At 40.0% G+C, this 15093-nt stretch overlaps 1 protein-coding gene across 1 annotated transcript in view; it reads right to left on the bottom strand.

The window, feature by feature from the left end:
• The window catches only part of LOC135218240 (unconventional myosin-XIX-like), a 143833-nt gene that overhangs the window by 57817 nt on the left and 70923 nt on the right, over positions 1-15093 (bottom strand). The gene's annotated exons all lie outside the window — the stretch shown is intronic.

Below are 15093 nucleotides of genomic sequence, written 5' to 3'. Positions count from 1 at the left end.
TTTTTAACCCTTAAACACCGAGTGGACTTATTTAACGTCGACATTTTTTGACTCTCGGGTGCCAACTGGACGTATTTTACGTCGACATACAAGTTTTTTTTTTAAAATTCGCAGAAAAATACTTATAGGCCTATCAGCCAAAAAACTCTTGAATCACGCGCCTTGGGGGATGCTGAGAGTTCACAGATCAAGGTGTTGTTTTGTTTACAATCGTTACGCAGGCGCGCAAGCACGAATTTCTTTCTTGCCGCACTAAAAAGTATCGGTGACATCTCGGAAATTATTTTGTCACTTTTGACATCATTTTTGTACCATTTTAAATTAGCCGTTACATGGAGTATAATATATGAAAATGTGCGCATTTTTATGTAGAATACAAAAAAATACTCATGATTGTAGCTTTTATCAGTTTTGAGATATTTTCATATAAATAGCGATAAGTGCCAAAATTTCAACCTTTGGTCAACTTTGACTCTACCGAAATGGTCGAAAACACAATTGTAAGCTAAAACTCTTATATATTAGTAATATTCAATCATTTACCTTCATTTTGCAACAAATTGGAAGCCTCTAGCACAATATTTCGATTTATGGTGAATTTATGAAAAAACTTTTTCCTTACGTCCGCGCGGTAACTCTTCCGAAAAAAAATCATACATGCGATAATGGTAATGTTTGCACCATTTTAAAATTAGCCGTTACATAAAGTTTTATATATGGAATGTGCGCAATTTCATGCACAATACAACTAAAACACCCATGGTTGTAGCTTTTATCAGTTTTGAAATACTTTCATATAAAAAATGATGTGACAAATTTTCAAACTTCGGTCAACTTTGACTCTACCGAAATGGTCGAAAAAAGCAATTGAAAGTTAAAACTCTTATATTCTAGTAATATTCAATCATTTACCTTCATTTGCAACAAATTGGAAATCTCTAGCACAATATTTCGATTTATGGTGAATTTATGAAAAAAATAACATTTTCTTTACGTCCGCGCGGTAACTCTTCCGAAAAAATCATACGTGCGATTGTGGTAATGTTTGCACCATTTTAAATTAGCCGTTACATAAAGTTTTATATATGAAAATGTGCGCAATTTCATGTAAAATACAAAAAAAAAAAATTGAAGGTTGTAGCTTTTCTCATTTTGAAATATTTGCATATAAATCACGATAAATAGAAAAAAAACCACGTTCGAACCGTCAACTTTTACTCTACCGAAATGGTCGAAAAAAAACGCAACTGTAAGCTAAAACTCTTACAGTCTAGTAATATTCAGTCATTTATCTTCATCTTGAAACAAATTCGAAGTCTCTAGCACAATATTTAGAATTATGGTGAATTTAAAAATAAAAACTTTCCTTCCCTCCGCGCGCAGATTCTCCCCAGCAAATCTCCAAAATGCGTACGTCGCATTCTCGGAATATTTGCTCCATTTCATATTAGGCATTTCATAGAGTTCTATATATGAAAATGTGCGCAATTTCATGTAGAATAAAACGAAAAATATTTGAATGTTGTAGCTTTTCTAATTTCCGAAATAAATGCATATAAAAAATATATAAAAAAATTTGACATTCGGTCAACTTTAACTCGTCAGATATGGTCGAAAACTGCAATTGTAAGCTAATACTCTTACAGCATAGTAATATTCAATCATTTGTCTTCATTTTGAAACAATTTGGAAGTCTCTAGGACAATATTCAGATTTATGGTGAATTTTTGAAAAAAATATTTGTTTACGTCAGCGCGCTATGAATTCATGCATCATTTTGTGATAATATTTTCTCTGTGTTGCTTTTATTGTTTTACAATGTGTTATATACCAAAATGATTGCAATTTAGTGTACATTACAACGAAAAAAAATCAACTGGTTACCTTTAACCGTTTTGCGCATAGCGTGATTTGAATACAATTACAGGCGGTCCCCGGGTTACGGCGGTTCCGGCTTACGACGGAAAAATCCGTCCTGGGTTACGACGTTTGTTCCGAGGTTACGATGCTGACGCTGACGCTTCCGACGCTCCGAGTTAACGACGCTTTTAAAAAAACGCATACTATGATAAAAATCCTTTATAGTTTAGCATAGTATATTGATAAAAAATAAGTTTCTCGTTAGATTACAACAAAAATTTGAGGTTATGATGATTTTCGACATTTTTATGTCGGATTTTTTCTATGTTTTTTAGTGACGCTCATATACGGAACTAGTTTCCGAGCGAATGAATACATACTAGCTTGCGGTGCGCAAAGTTTACATATAACAGTCCAAAAGCGCAAATAATGAAAAAATCATTGCTTGTTTCCAGTAATAATAACAAAACGAAGTTTCTGGTTAGAATTACAACGGCAAAAATTCCAAGGTATCCAAAAGAGAGACATTATCCAGTAATTTGATCAGAGAGAGAGAGAGAGAGAGAGAGAGAGAGAGAGAGAGAGAGAGAGAGAGAGAGAGAGAGAGGCGTCTTCCGACGCTCCGAGTTAAGGACAGAGAAGTGTTCGTTTCGTTAGACGGCCTCTGACTCATGCCAGTAAATGTTTTGTTGATACTAATAATATAAGCCTATTTAAAGATAAGTTTACTTTAATTAGTCTATATGATATGTAAATAGTAATCAACTGTTCTTGTAGCCCTCAAGATTTGGCAAAATAGCATTTTTTCCCCATTTAAAATAATGTAATATGTATTAATCCGTTCTAGCGGTATGAAACCACACCTAAATACAGCTAAATTAAATATAATATGCACAATTTATACACAAATAAACAAGTAATAATACACATAATGATAAAATAACATAGCAATGTGATAAATGATAATAAATGTTAATAAAATCAATTAAAAAAAAGAAAGGAATTTTACTTACCACAACGAAAGATGACGTGAGGCCACCAGGGGGAGGAGGTAGGGAAGGGTGGCAGGGAACGATTTGTTCTCTTTTTATTTACGTATGTACACTAATAACTGCGTAATAAACACAAATGAAATAACATTGCTAAACTAATTTTTATTTATCTTTTTTAATCAGTTCGTAGTTTAGAAATAATGGTGACGCCTTTGGAAGGTTTTTATAGCTTCCTTCTGCTGATGATCGTGGATATTGTAGAAGGATTTCGACCATACTCGTTTGCCAAATCGACAATATGAACGCCGTTCATGCTTTGCTATAATTTCATGTTTTGCTTCCATCGAAATAATTTTCTAGGGTTTTTTTCTTATCACCTGCTTTGTCTTTAGCTTTGAGACCCATGGTTAAAATAATAAAAATAGACAAAATAAAAAACACGAAAAATAGGCGCAAATACAACGAACTAAACAACGACGTGTTAACATGCAGCACCAACAAACAAACAGACTGAACGCCATTTATCGGTCGCCTATACGTACAACTAACACTCATCGCAAAATCGTATCTTAAACATTTCGTTGTATATCAAAGCTTATATTTTCGCAAATTTTCTGTTGTATCTCAAAACATTTCTATATTAGGGCAATCGTATGTCAAAGTTCCAGTGTAATTTGATCAGAGAGAGAGAGAGAGAGAGAGAGAGAGAGAGAGAGAGAGAGAGAGAGAGAGAGATCGAGAGAGAGAGAGAGAGAGAGACGCCTTGGCAAACAATGGTCTTGGGATTGACGTAACGTTTATTTTCTGAACAGATAGGACACAGAAGTGTTCGTTTTCATTAAATGGCCTCTGACTCAAAGCCAGAAATGTTTTGTTGATACTAATATATAAGCCTATTTAAAGATACGTTTACTTTAATTAGTCTATATGATACGTAAATAGTAATCAGCTGTTCTTGTAGCCCTCAAGATTTGGCAAAATCACTCCAGGTTGTACATAAAACTTCATGAATGTAGTGTCACCAGAGGATTACAATAGTTTTTACCTTCAAGAACCAGCATTCTTTTATGAAAATAACTCCAGGTTGTACATAAAACTACAGGAAACAACATGTAGTAACCAAAGGATTACAAGTAAGGTTTTTCTAACTTTTTATTAGTTTAAGACATATTTCCAAGCGTCGTTCCGGCTTACGGCGATTTTCGGCTTACGACGCGTCTCAAGAACGGAACCCCCGTCGTAACCCGGGGACTGCCTGTATATATGAAATTTTGTTTTCGCGCTATCATATATCGCATTATTTATATATGATAATGATAATTTTTTTCATTTCTGATGGTTGCATACTAAACTTCAGGCAATGACAAAACAAAGGAGCCAAAAATGAACTCTTAATCTTGAAAACTAAGCGCACTGTGATTTTTTGAAAAAATTATTTTTTCCGCTTCCGCGCTCACTCCAAGACCCCCTCAGCACACGGAAGACGATTTTTAATATACCCCTTCGGCGTTTAAGGGTTAAAGGCTTTGAGCCCTGTCTTAAGTCTGCTAAGATTTCCACTTAACGTGTTTGGTTTTACGTAAAGTTGATAAGGTTGAAGTCCACCATGGGACAGGGGATTTATTTGAGTGCGGCCTTGTTTTAGGTTAGCAGGATTTATTATGAAATTTGAACAATTCACATACAGTGGACACCCCATACTTGCATTCTCCGGATTCGCAGACTCACGCATTCGTGGATTTCTCTCTAGGACATTTCCCCCCATTATTCGTGGAAAATTCGCCTATTCGGGGTATTTTTCTTTGGGAAATATCCACAAATTCCTGTTTTTTGTTTTGTTTTTTATCAATTTCATCATAAAAATGAAATTTCATTATTAAAATGAAGTTTTATTGTATACTTACCGAACAATTATAGAGCCGTGATTTCCACGAGCGGCAGGATACTAAATTCAAATTTAGCGCAAGTCGCGTCGCCAACACTGGTGGTGATGACGTCATCTCCCTCCACTCGCGGGAGAACCAGGTACAAACTGCCAGGTGAATCCAATTCTTTCTGCCCGTCCGTCACCTAAGGGGAGGAGGGTGGGTATAATCATAATTGTTCGGTAAGTATACAATAAAACTTCATTTTAATAATGAAAATTTCATTTTTATTGTAGTGTCTTACCGAACAATTATAGAGCTGATTACACATTTATGGAAGGTGGGATTCAGTGGACCACTAGTATTTTTAAATGGTTACATTTATTGCAATACCAGTAAACACTCAAGGTGTCTGTTGTACCTTACCTTGTAAGAGAGCTACAGCAGACTGTTACTGCCTCTGGTCGGTGCTCTTCTTACTATTGTAGAGGAATTGGAATTTGCCAAAGTTAGCCTCTACAGGAGTGGAATCCTTCCGTAGTTCAAGCGAGTCAAGGCTGACTGACGGAGGATAGTAACAACAAAGATTGCCCTTGCCCTGGGCTAAGACCAGAAATTCAATCATACAAAACATTTGTCACCAACACCAGATTTAAAAAACATAATACCCAACCATTGTAAAATCTGACCTAACAGACTGGTGAGTATCCAGGTACTCAGTACCCCAGCTTCCCTTGAACTCGACAACCTATTCAAGGTGAAAGTTAGCATAGAGGTGACGACCCCTGTGCCGTTTCTCCCAACACCATGCCAGAAACCGCCACCGACCTAACGTTTTACAATTCTCGAAAACCGTTTCGTCATCTCTTTGAGATAATGACTCGCAAAACCGAATTCGATCTCCAGAACGTGCTCTGAAGAATCGAAGCTAAAGATAAAATTCTTTCTGAATGCTAAAGAAGTTGCCACTGCTCTAACCTCGTGAGCTTTAACTCTCAGAACGGAAGATTGTCGTTCTCGGACTGCGAGTGAGCTTCCCTGATAAGCTCTCTAATAAAGAACGATATAGCATTCTTAGAAAGAGGACGAGAGGGATTTTGAACCGAGGTCCAGAGCTTAGAAGATTGTCCTCTGATACCCTTAGTGGCAAACAGATACTGCTTAATAGCCCTGACGGACATAAGAGCCTTTCCTTCCTCCTCATGTCCAACCAAATCATATAAGTTCCTTACCACAAAACTCCTCGGCCAAGGATTAGAAGGATTCTCATTTTTGGCTAGAAAGGTCCAAAGATACCGAAAATACAGCATTGCCTTGAGAGAAACCGACTCTTTTTGTCTATAGCGTGCAATTCGCTGACACGCTTAGCAGAAGCTAGTGCAATAAGAAAGAGTGCCTTCTTAGTCAAGTTCCTGAGTGAAGCCGACTTCAAAGGCTCAAAAACGGTGGCCCCCATGAGGAAACTTAAGCACCACATCTAAGTTCCAAGCCACTGTATCTTGCGGGAGCTAGTGGTTTCGAAAGACCTAATGAGGTCCGACAGATCTGAATTGGAGGAAATATCCAAACCTCGATGTCGAAAAAAAACCAGAAGAGAGCATGGCTCTATATCCTCTGATCGTCGAAGGAGCCAGTTTCTTAGAGTTCCTAAGAAATAGAAGAAAATCTGCTATTTCTGTTAAAGAGGTCGCAGAAATAGAGACTTTAGCACTTCTACACCACTCTCTGAAGATTCTCCACTTCCCTGATAGAGTTTGTTAGAAGACTCTCTCCTACAACGAGCGATAGCTTCTGCAGCTCTTCTTGAAAATCCTTTCGCTCTGACAAGATTCCGGACAGTCTGAACCCTGTCAGAGCTAGAGCGGACAAGTTTTGGTGGAACCTCTTGAAGTGAGTTGTTTGAGAAGCCACTTCTCTGGAGGAAGAAGTCTGGGGAAGTCTACTAACAACTGGAGAAGGTCCGGGAACCACTCTTTCCTGGGCCAAAAGGGAGCGATTAACGTTAGCGTTACATTGCTGTGCCGACATGAACTTGTTCAGCACCTCTCTTATTAGGACCGAACGGAGGAATGCATAATGCTTCCAGACCCGACCAATCCAACAGCATTGCGTCCACCGACCAAGCTAGAGGATCTGGGACTGGAGAACAAAAGAGAGGAAGACGGTTGTTTCCTCGATGTCGCGAACAGGTCTATTGACGGTCGTCCCCAAAGGCGCCAAGTTTCTGACAAATCTTGTTGTCCAAAGTCCACTCCAGAGGTAACACTTGCTGTTGACGCTTAACTTAAAACTCGTCGCCAGGACGTTCATCTTTCCCGGAACAAATCTCGGGACTAGCTGAACCTTCGCTTCGTTTGACCACAGGAGGAGATCCTTGGCTACTTCGTACAGAGAGAAAGGAATGAGTCCCCCCTGTTTCCGCACGGTACGAGAGAGCCGTGGAGTGTTGTCGGAATGCACTGCCACTACTCGGCCTTCTACTAAGCTCCGAAACTGTCTGAGCCCTAAGAAAATTGCTAACAGTTCCTTTACATTTATGTGGAACTTCTTCTCCTTCTCCGACCAAGCTCCTGAAGTCCGTTGATTTCCCAGTAGGGGCTCCCCAACCTGTGTCCGATGCCGTCGGAAAAAAGAACTGTAGGTTCGGGAGGATGGGTCGTAAATCTAACCCTTCTTCCAACCTTGCTCGAGAGAGCCACCACCTTAGGTCCTCTTTTATTTGATCTGTGACAGGAAAGGTAATCGAGTCTGGTTGTGTCCTTCCTGCACCAAGAGGCTCTCAGGAAAAACTGCAGAGGTCTCATGTGCAGTCTTCCCAACGTCACAAATTCTCCACTGACGTCAATTTGCCCAGGAGCCATCATCCACTGATTGGCAGAACTTACCTTTTTGTCCAAGAACTCCTCCTGAACTGTCTCCAGACAGCCTTGGAACCCTCTTCGGGGACAGAAAAGCCCGAAAAAAAAAAAAAAAAAAAAACTTGAGCATTCAGAATCATCCCCAAACCTAAAAGGATGCTCTGAGCATGGAAACGGAAGGAACTGGGACTTCTGTTTGTTGACCAGAATTCCTAACTTTCTGGCAAGATCCAGAGTTGTTCCAAGGTCCTTCATGCACCGACTCTCTGATTCCGACCGGAGAAGCAATCGTCCAGATAGAGGGAGATTCTTACTCCTAATATGTGTAGCAGCTTCCTATCGCGGGGATAGAACCCTGGTGAAAACTTGAGAGCGGTCGCTAGTCCGAAGCAAAGCGCCCTGAAATTGAACACCTTGCCTTCGAACATGAACCTCAGGTACTTCCGAGATTCGCGATGTATCGGAATGTGAAATAAGCGTCTTGCATGTTCCAGAGAGACCATCCAATCCCCCTGTCTGATGGACTCCAGAACCGACCGAGTGGTCTCCATATGAAATTTTGTTTTCTGGACATGCAAGTTCAGGCGCTCACATCCAAAACCGGCCTCCAGCCCCCTGTGACTTGGGAACTACAAAAAGGCGATTGTAAAAAGCCTGGAGAAAATCCCCTTCTATCTGTTCTATCGCTTCTTTGAGAACAAGCGCTTCCACTTCTGGCGGCTAGCGCCAGAAATTTGTCTGAGCCCGGAGAGTATGCCTGGAATGGAATTGGCACAGGTGAGAGCGAGGGAGGTGAAACGAGAGGAATACGATAGCCGAACTTGAGTACTTGCACTACCCAGGCTTCTGCTCCTCTGTTTTCCCATTCCTCCCAAAACAGAGCCAGCCTGGCTCCCCACTGGTGCATGAAGAACCGAGCTTTCATTTGGAAGGTTTGTTAACCTTGGCCGAGGCCTTAGACTGAGGTCGCAAATTCGATTTCGGCCGAAAGAAGCGCTTGGGTTTTTCCTTCTCCCTCGAAAGGCGCTTGGGCAGAGGAGAAACCGAAGGAACAGTCTCCACAGGAGCTTTAGGTCTCTTAGTAGACTGTGCCAGTAAATCCGAAGTAGATTTCTTATCTAGCGCAGACGAAATTGACAACACTACATCGTCTGGAAAGAGGTTATCTTTCACAAAAGGAGCAAACAAGAGAGCAGACTTCTGTTGGGACGTAACCCTTTTAGAAGCAAAGGAGCACCAAAGTTGCCTTTTCTTAAGGGTACCAAAGGCGGGATGAGCGAAGCTAACTCATCACATCCATCCCTAATGGATTTGTCCGCACAGGACAGAACACCAATCCAATCCTCCGCTAACTCCTGGAAAGAGAAGGACAGTCTTCGATCTTGGCCGCTAAAGCGCCAATAGTCCAATCAAGGAAGCTAAAGACTTCCAAAAGTTTAAATTGATTCTTTACACGTGGTCCAACTCAGGCGCTGTAAAGAAAACTTTCGCTGCGGCGAAGCAGATCTTCTAGAGGAGTCGTACCTTAAACTGGAGAAGTCTCCCTGGGAGGAGGCAGAAACTCCCAGAGAAGGAGCTTCCCCAGTTACATAAAACCTATACCTCTTACGAAGCAACTTAGAGGGAGGGTAAGCAAAAAGAGCCTTCCCTAAGTCTCTTTTCATAGACAATCCATTTCTCCGTCTCTTTCAACGAATGTCTAACCGCTTTAGATAGAACAAGTTTTGGGAGGAGAGGGTCTGAAGTTTTCCTCCTCATCAAAAAAAGTCGAAGTTGGGGAGCGCGGAGCCGCTTTCTCAAAATAATCTGGATAAGATACCAGAAGAAATCTAAGGAGACGTGAATAACACGAGAGGTGATGTGAATCCTCCTCCTCTACTTCTTCTTCATTCTCCGATACCGCCGAAGAAGTAGACGGAACTACAACCGGATCTGAAGGTTTCGAACCACCCTTGGACTCATTCATCCAGTTGGTTAACATCTCTAACTGCTTGCGCAAAGGCGCCAGAGACGAATCAAAAACAGTTAACGAAGGCTTGGAAGAGCCTAAATGTTCAGCAGGAGGCGGAAAAACTACTTGCGCCTCGCTCGGAGCCGCCGAAATTCGAGGCGAAACAGGCGCATCAGGCGTAAACAGACGAAAAAAAAGCGCCTAAAGGAAACACCCTTAGAACTGCTAGCTACAGCGCTAAAAACCACAATCTCTACTAGTAGATGGAGCCGAAAAAGGCACAGATTTGAGGGGGCGACCGAACGAGCCGCTAACGGCCGCGGCGCAACCCTACTCTCAGGCTCCTTATACCGCTTGACTGGAGGAGGCGGAATAAGAATCGGCGCCTGAACGCCTCTTTAAGGGACGCGAAACGGTCGAATCTCGCCAAGAGCGCCGCGCGACCGGAGACGAATCGCTTGAATCATTCGAAAGGCGTCTGACCGCAACACCTTTCCAACGCTTAACCGAGCCCTGTTGAGGCGCAACAGGCTCAACAAGAGAGGCGCCTGTCTGTGGGCAAATCCCGATCGACTCCCTTGGACTTCCGGTTATGTCTTCTCCCCGGTGCGGGGGAGCTGGACAGTGACCTTTGTCTAGGAGACGTGTCAGGACAGACAGACGCACCCTCAACTACACTCTTACCTGAGGCCGCTTTTCTCCAAAAACGTCTTAACTGAATTACCAAGTTGCAAAACCGTATTCGCTAGTACCGAAAATTTCTGATCTAACTCGATTCCAGACTGGCAATGGTGTCGGAAGAAACTACACGGGAAGCCGGAGAAGTGGGATTAGTAGGAGGAATAGGAGGTGTAGTTAAAGGAGACATAACAATTTGAGGAGAAACAGAAGGAACAGATGCATCGCAAGACGAAGCAGAGCTAAGTCTACTTTCCCTAAGCGCTGCTTTTCTAATTCTGTCTTTAGCTAATTTCTCCGAGTATGAACTAAAAAACTTCCATTGAGAATCAGTCCAATCACTACACTCGTTACATGTTCGATCTGCTGAACAAACCTGTCCCTACACTTAACACATTTAGTGTGAGAATCATATTCTAACTTGGATAATCTAGTTTTACATCCTGAGATGCAAAACCTAACTCCCGACGGACTAGAATCCGACATGGCAACGCCTAAATAAAAAGCAAAAATAACAACACGCCAAAAAAGAGTACTTCACCAATTCCGAAGATCAATTCCACCAGAAAAAAAAGCGAAGCAAAGTCATCCAACCGCACCGACCACCGATGTTCACCGGACGCCGGCAGGAAAAGAATTGGGTTCACCTGGGCAGTTGTACCTGGTTTCTCCGCGAGTGGAGGGAGATGACGTCATCACCACCAGTGTTGGCGACGCCGACGCGCTAAATTGAATTAGTATCCTGCCGCTCGTGGAAATCACGGCTCTATAATTGTTCGGTAAGACACTACAATAAAATGCACTTTTCATGATAAACTATTAAAAAAACCAGGTATAAAAATTTTTAGTGGGTTTTTCTTGAGTTTTAACTAACCAAATAGGTTTTAAGCATTTTTACAGGGGGTTCCAACTATTCGCAGGGGGAGGGAGGGTTCTGTTACACATCCCCCGCGAATACGGGGGACGACTGTATTGTATTGTGGTTTTGGTTATGCAGAAATGGTGGTATATTTCTGGAATGTAGATTGTAAATGTCACAATCTGCTTTTTGGATATGTATTATCTTTTACAGGTGGCAATATTAAATTATTATTTAATAATTTAAATAATTAAGGACTGTAGGGAAGTGGTCACTGGTATATGAGTCATCCAGGACATTCCACTCAAGTCTTTCAGTCAAGTCGACTGAGCACAGCGAGATATCTACTGAAGAAAAAGGTTAAGTGGGTATTGGAGAAGTAAGTTGGCACATCACTTTCATTTAGGCAGCATAGGTCATGCTCCAATACGTACTTCTCTATGTTTGTTTCTGGTATGTCAGCAGGGTGATTGTTATCCCATAGGGACTTTGAGCATTACAATCTCCTACTATAATTAGGGGTTCATATTGATTATCAATTAATGCTGATAGATCACTGAAATTTGAATTAAAATTTGGTTGGTTGTATAAGTTACAAATTGTTATCATATTTTTATCCAGCATATATAATTTGATAGATGTTATCTGATATGACTGTGATGGTATTTTTACAAGTTCACAGGTGATACTATTATGAACATATATTGCTGTGCCTAGTTTTCAACCATTAGCTTGTGAATAACAAGCAATTTTGTAATGTTGAATGTTTGTGGGATTACATCCTGTGTTGTACGCATAGACATATTGGGTTGTGGTCTCGTAGGATTCTTTGTAATTCACCCAGATGTAGTCAGGTTAAGAGGCCATTTATGCTCCATTGGATAATTTTATTTTCCATTATTTGGAATGTAAAATTATCCAATTATGTTAAATTCTGTAAATTGATTGCCAATTTTGCTTTGCCTCGAAGTTTGTGTTTGAATTGATCTGTGGTTTTTTAATTGTTGTATTTGTAATCTGGTTATTAGATTCAGCAGTTGTTTATTTTCCATAATTAAATATCAATGTCTATTTTTCATTTCATAATTTCCTTTTTGTATTTTAAGGATTCAGAACATAATTCATCCTCATATTGGTGTGTTAAAGGACATTTCCTTAATTTAATGAAATTGTCTTTACAATTTCGTATTATGTCCTCTGTCTTGGTGATTAGTTGGTTATAAATACCTATGCAGCACTCCTTACAACCACAAGACGAAGCATGTTTGGTGTTGTTAGTATTGGTTCTGAAGTATTTGATCTTCTAATTCTATTGGTCCTTCTCTGTAGTTATAGGAACGTTGGTTTGAGGGGTTATTTGCTTTATCATTATTAGTGGAATATTTGGGTCATGGATGGTTGGGGTGTGATAGCTGTATTGTGGTTTGGTTTAATGGTATGATTTTCATTGGTATTATATAAGGGAATGCTATCATTAGTATTGTCCTTTGGGAATTGTAATGAGTGATTAACTGATTCTTTACTGTCCAAATGTTGGTTGCATGATTGGGACTGTGCATAATTGTGTATTTTCAGTTGTGATGAGGTTAATACGATGTCTTTTTTTATAATGTTCTTCTGCTGTAACTAGTGTTTCTTTAAATTGATTGTGATTATCAATATTTGATTTTTTTCCCTTTGGTGGGGTTCGTTCCAGTATTCTTTTCTTGTCAGTTCAGTTATTTCTGTTATTATTTGATTCCTTTTCCATTGGAAATTCTTTTTCATGGATATCTGAATCTGTAATGTTAGTAGTGGTATTGGTGGGTATAATATTATGCTAATTTTTGGTTTTAGTATTGGCACAAGAATTAGTTTCTATGTTTATATTATCTTGGTTGTTATTGTGCTGATTGATGTCTTGATTTTTTTTACATTTGAAAAAGTTGGGGTTTTGGATGTCTTATTAACTCCTCTTGCTTTTAGCTAGAGTCTGGCTTCCATGACTGACATTCCTGATAAAAAATGAGCATTCTTTAGATTTTGTGTGATGGGCTAGCCCACAATTAATACAGTTTGGATGTTACAGTTCCTTATTATGGCATTTTTTGTATGTGTCCCCATACCTTCAGCACTGTGTACACTGTAGTGGTTTTGGAATAAAAGGACAAATTCTCTATTTTGCCCAAGAATTTTGATTTTAAATGAGAGGTCTTGGCCTTTAAATTTTATTTTGGCTATGTTGATATTTTTATTGTTGTTTTTCCTACTTGGAATTGAGTATATTTCTAGATCGTGAATACGTACTGTTATATCTCAATTTTAAGGAGTCTAGTAGTAGTTGTTTTTAAGGATGTTCTTGTTTGTTGTTGGGTAGGATGGCTGTACCTTGTACATAATTCAATGTTTCATGGCTGGTAATTGTTACTTTTATATTATTTATTTCCGTTATACTTAAAAAGGCAGTGAACGGCCTTTTGTTGGTTACTTGGATTAGTCATTCATTGTCTTTGATGCGCCAACATTCCAAGTCCTGTGTTGGATATAAGTTGAGTAACTAGTATTGCTGCTGAGATTTTGTTGTCAGTTTTGAGGACTAGAAATCTTGACCAGCTATCTGGTCCAAAGCAGTCATCAAAATGCACCAATGTGGGATTAAATTGGTAATTTTTGTTTCTTTTTGGCCCTTGTTTTACATACGTTGCTTGTTTATTAGAATTGTTATATTTTTCTGTATTGATGGGAGGATTACTTATCTCTGATTCAGAATTATTATTTTTTATATATAGTTCCACTGTTATGATACTGGAGTTTACCAACTGATTTTTATTTGTTTCTTTTTTTACTTTTTATGCACCCTACTTGGTGTTCTGGCTTTGTTATCTTACTTGGAACAGGGTGTCCCTTTGTAGCATTTTCAGTGCTTCAGGCTGTATGTAACAAGAAGATTCGGGAGCTGTATGTAACAAGAAGATTCGGGAGTGACATGCCAATGGTCATCAACTGTGCCAGAGTTTTTCCATCATGGGACCCAGGGGTACTCAAATCATCAAGTTCATTAATCATAAAAATATTTGAGAAATAAAAGAAAAAAAAATCTTGAGAAGATATTGGCCATTCGCAAAGTTAAATCTTCTGCCAATGGCACAAGTGAGAGATGACTTCCCAAATGTCCCCATCCCTACCCTACCCAAAAGGGGATAGCATAACATGATTAGTATGGCCCAAGTGTAAGCAGGACCCGCTTGCTAGCATTAAGAGTATTACGATAATACAATTATCCCCATCCTAATCACACTTTGGGGCAAACCAGACAGAATGCAGAGAGTTCTATTCCTAGAACCAGGCCCCCCCAGGAATCCATGGTCCAGCTACACAAAATAGTTCCACCTGAAAAACAGGTCCAAACATTGTCGGGTAGATGATGGATCTACCACAGTTCTCACTATTTAGCTTCAGATTTAACTCCATGTTATGCCATGATATGTTTTATTTATTTGATTTGGAAAATTTTGACAAATGGAAAAGTCCTCAAATATTAACCCGAAAATATATGTTACATGACTCTTGGGTTTGAACCTAGGAAGAAATTCCTGAGGTTCAACAGCCCCATCACCATGTCAAAGTGGTCCCAAAATGAGGGGGCCTTAAAAGATTATTGAATTGACGAGTCAAGTCAACGAGCTCCGCATAAGAAGCCAGAAACTCCTGATTCTCCACTTCCTCTGCTTCCGAAGCAGTCTGTTTGGCAGCCAAGAAAGGTATCTCACTCCTTTCACCAGACAAACGTCCGAGGGATTAATTGTCACTTAATCCTACTGCCACGGCACCTGTGTTATCTGACGGCCGTTGCTGGCTAGATCTTGAAAAACCGCCAGATGAACGTGAATGTCTATATCTTTCACTGCTCCTTGATCTAGATCGAGAAAGCCACCTATTCCTCCAGGATGACAGCTCCCTTGAAGCAGTGCATACATCAATAAAGTTTCCACGTCTGTCAACTATGGTCGTTGGGGTTCTTGACCTTGATCTTCCCACCCCAGACCAAAAC

This window comes from Macrobrachium nipponense, chromosome 9, assembly GCF_015104395.2.
Source record: "Macrobrachium nipponense isolate FS-2020 chromosome 9, ASM1510439v2, whole genome shotgun sequence".
Taxonomy (NCBI): Eukaryota; Metazoa; Arthropoda; class Malacostraca; order Decapoda; family Palaemonidae; genus Macrobrachium; species Macrobrachium nipponense.
Note: the sequence above shows the minus strand (reverse complement) of the source record. Positions and strands in the feature narration are given on the sequence as shown.